The following is a 4,070-nucleotide window of genomic DNA, read 5'->3' as shown; positions in this document are numbered from 1 at the left end:
CACCAGGATGGGGCTCTCCGTGTGGTCTCCCTGGGTCATCCCACCTCACCTTTCAGACTTTGCTCACAATCTCAGCAATGCAGCCTGGGCTCCTCTAGGAGGAGTGGACCTAGTGGACCCCTGCCTGGAAAGGAGCAGGTTTTATGACAGCACAGCACCACGGGCAACTTCCTTGCTGGTGCTGAGCTCTCTGTACCAGCAGAGCCCAGCAGTTCTCCATCAGGACAGACAGAACATCTCCCACTTGCAACTAGGCAGTTCTTCTCCAGTGATTGAGAAGATGCCTTTAGGGTAGGCCAATTATTTGGGGAATGTGGGGGTGGCTAACCCAGCAGCTAGAACAGGAATGTCACTCGGGCAAGGAGAGGGACCAGTTGGCATGTTGTCAGGGGCAACAGTCATTCAAGAAGGGAGGCAGGCAAATGCCATAGTCAGGCACAATAAAAACACACCAGGTGGTTGTCTCGGAAGCACAGGGCATGGGACAATAAGGAACCAAAGCAGGAAGATCCAGGCAGCAGTCAGCACCAAAAGATATGGAAGCAGATTACCAAGGTCGGTGGAAGGTTTAGGGGGCACAGCAGTGCCCTGTTATGGGCAGTGGAATACAAATTTTAACTTGGAGGTCAGGTGCAGTGGCTCACACTTACAATCCTAACACTCTGGGAGGCTGAGGCAGGAAGATCCCTTTTGCTGGGGACTTTGAGACCAGCCTGAATAAAAGTGAGACCCCATCTTTCCTAAAAATGGAAAAATTAGCTAGGTGTTGGAGCAGGTGGCTGTATCCCAGCTACTTGGGAGGCTGAGGCAGGAGGATGTCTTGAACCCAGGAGCTTGAGGTTGCTGTGAGTTAGGCTGATGCCACGGCACTCTAGTTTGGGTGAGAGTGAGATGCTATCTCAAGAAAAAAAAAATCGAGTTGGAGCACTGGAATAAGTAAGGAAGGGGGAGGAAAAGGTGCTGAAATTGATGGCAGCCTGCTAACCTAGTGTTCAAGAATGCAGTCTCATTTAATCTCCACAACAGCCATGAAAAGTGAGAATTATCCCCAACTCTAGGAGAGAAAACTGAGGTTCCAAGAAGCTATCTAGTTTTGCAAAAATCACACTCATAGGCCTCAGCCAAGGCAACTGCAATGGATCAGGCTGAAAGGCTGACAGCTGTGGACAATGTAGTCCCTCAGTTCAACACCTATGGAGATTTCAACTCCCAGATCACCACCGTGGACTTGTACTACCTGGAGGATGAAAGCTTAGCCCACCAGTTGGTGGAGCTAGGATATCAAGGGACTGGAGAGATAGTGAAAAGGAAAGGTTTTGAAGTGAGGAAAGCATCTATAGAGATGCTGGCTGAAAGAACTTAGAAAAAGACACTAACAAGTGCTGGGAACTTGCAGATAACGTTCTGAGGTGGCTCAGTGAGCTCCGTGGTCTTCATTAGGGACAGAAGTGCTCACAAGCAGGAGGTGTCAGGATACATTGACTATGCCCACAGGCTGAAGACCGAAGGTTTTGAAATCTACTTCAGCGGGGGAAAAAAAGACTTCTCCCAAGGCCCACGGATATGAGCTTTTATAATTGGGACATATTGCTCTTTGTAATTCAACTCCCAACTATCAAGTGATTTCTGATAATCTGGAAGGCTTATTCTTCAAATACAAAAGAGAGTGAAAAATTCTCAATATGTACCCAAAGGCACAACCGGTGGCAACTCTACAAGAACCCCTATCCAGACAGAACTCTACATTCAAATTGCCATTTTTGACCATGTTTCCAGAAAGAAGACTTAAGTACCAACATGTTGGATGGCTTCCTAATGGTTTAGCAAATATGGTTTAGCTAAATTTAAATAAATTCTGTAGACAGAAGCAAATTAGAATAATAAATGAGTCCTGTAGCTGGAAGGCAATTTAGAATAATAAAAGTAAATAAAGAAAGAGGAAAGAAAACTGTAAAAAAAAAATCACACACATAACATGTGGGGTGGTCAGAATTTGAACTCAAAGATGCCATTGCTGTATTCACAGTGCCATTTGTCATGATTAGTATTTATTTAATGCCAAATCTTTGAGAACACAGCACCCAAATGGTATTTCTCCTCATGCCATTATATTTTTCCCCTTTAAATTATATAGTGTCATAAATTTAATTTATGAGACTCTGAAAGTGTAATACAAATTTGCTTCTAGTGGCCACGGGAGGGGCAGCCAAGAATAAAGCAGGGTGCTGGATAAACCTGAGCTCCTGAAGCATTCTCTGAGGATGAGGGTAAACCAAAAGCAGAGACCAAAACTGGGAGAATGGTACCAGAGAGTGTTTGGTGAGCCCAGGCTGGATGCAGAAGATGGGAGTCCTCTAGTGACATTTCTGCAGTCTTCCATGGCAGCTCAGTGGGAGCAGACAGCTGTAGCAAAGTCCAGCTCCAACCCTAAGGAGCCGTGAGAAACAAACATAAACATACAGGTATTTTTCTGGTATTAAATATTTATTGTTAATTGTCTTGATTTTTAAAAATTTATACTTTATATTTAAGAAAACTGAAAATAATTTAAATGACAGTCTCAATATATTTCTCCTAAGTGTTAATCTTTCTAATAAAAATATTTTGTGTATTTATGTAACATAAAATATTCCAAATAGAGGGTGGTGACCATATATGCCTTCTGCCTTTGACAAAGGCAACACTGGAAGGTTCAGGCAAAGTAATTTTGAAAGACTGAAGTCTAGTTGGTATTTCACAGCACCACCTGGTGGATTAATTAACAATAGCCGTACAGAGTGAAAGCCAAGCCTAAGACCAACTCTGAGACAACACCTATGATGCTCATTCCTTCTCTTTTCTTCTCCCTCTCCTTTAGGTCTCTTTCTTTCTCTATGCCCCTCCCCACTTTTCATTTCCTACCCAGCTCCTCCCTCTCTTCCATTCTGTTTACACCTGAAGCTTGTCTATACCATCTAACAGTATTACTGAATCCTCATAGAGGCTATGAAGCTTGCTTGATTATACCCAATTTAGTAAAAATCTAAGAGGTCTCCAGATTTCAAGTAGAAAGGCAAATATTTTTGAAGTTGCAAGATTCAGTTATCTTCCAGAGACTGAATCTTTCTACACAGGGATGGGCTTGTGTTTCCCCAAGGTGGAGTATTTATTTGTATGTCTGTTCTACACATAAATGTTTATTCCAATAGAACCCCTCCTTTCCGAGAGGCGGAGCATGATGGCGGACAGGACGACGTATAGCCCACCTCTCCCAAGCCACCAGGTGAGAGGAAAGGCGGTCTGGACCTTCCCTCTGTGTGGATTATTGGAGTGGACAGACAGCTGGAGACGCCCAGCGAACTGGCGGTTTGCTATATATGAGGGGTAATTTAAAATCGCAGACTCTGTTGTAGAGATTCTTCCCAGCTCAGCCGAGCAGGCCAGCAGGCCCCTCCCCTACGGAGGTCAGCAGCGTGTAAATGCTGACAAAATCCAATTGACAAATAATTAATCCTGAACTGAGGGAGACTTCCAAAAGGAGAGCCACTCAAAACCACGGGGAGCTGGGCAAATTGTTGGACAATTGAAGGGAAGGGATCCTGCCCGGGAAACAGACATTTTGAACTACCCAAAAGGGTGGGCACCTTTCCCCCAGGTGTTGGAGGGGGCTGGCAGTTCAGGCTGCGCAGCGAACTGGCAGGCGCCCATCCAAAAGGGAAACTCTGAACCATAAAACTCAAAATAAGTCCCCCGAGCACTCCAACCACAGGAACCGGCTTGAAGCCTAGGACCCAGCTTTGGCTTCTGGAGCTGTGAAGCTACTGAAGCTGCAGACTGGCTTTGGCTGCTGAAGCCATGGGAACCAGCTACAGGAGATAGAGCTGCGAGCCCGCCAACCACCAGGCAAACTCAGCACCACTCCCCTTATGGCCGATTGCAGTTGCCAGTTTGTGGGGGAACCTGGGAACAGAGTGGAGGGACTTAGGAAGCGTGGACACCTGCGCCGAGTGGGAAGGTCAGTCGCAAGTGCTGTCTGGAAAAGAACAGCCACGGTTGCACAATTCTTAGGCGACAAACTTTTACAGAAACTC

At 45.7% G+C, this 4,070-nt stretch overlaps 1 pseudogene; it reads left to right on the top strand.

The window, feature by feature from the left end:
• Positions 1 to 1,135: 1,135 nt before the first annotated feature.
• Positions 1,136 to 1,789, top strand: LOC128576138 (cilia- and flagella-associated protein 299-like; annotated as a pseudogene).
• The last annotated feature ends 2,281 nt before the right edge of the window (positions 1,790 to 4,070 follow it).

Source organism: Nycticebus coucang, chromosome 23, assembly GCF_027406575.1.
Source record: "Nycticebus coucang isolate mNycCou1 chromosome 23, mNycCou1.pri, whole genome shotgun sequence".
Taxonomy (NCBI): Eukaryota; Metazoa; Chordata; class Mammalia; order Primates; family Lorisidae; genus Nycticebus; species Nycticebus coucang.
Note: the sequence above shows the minus strand (reverse complement) of the source record. Positions and strands in the feature narration are given on the sequence as shown.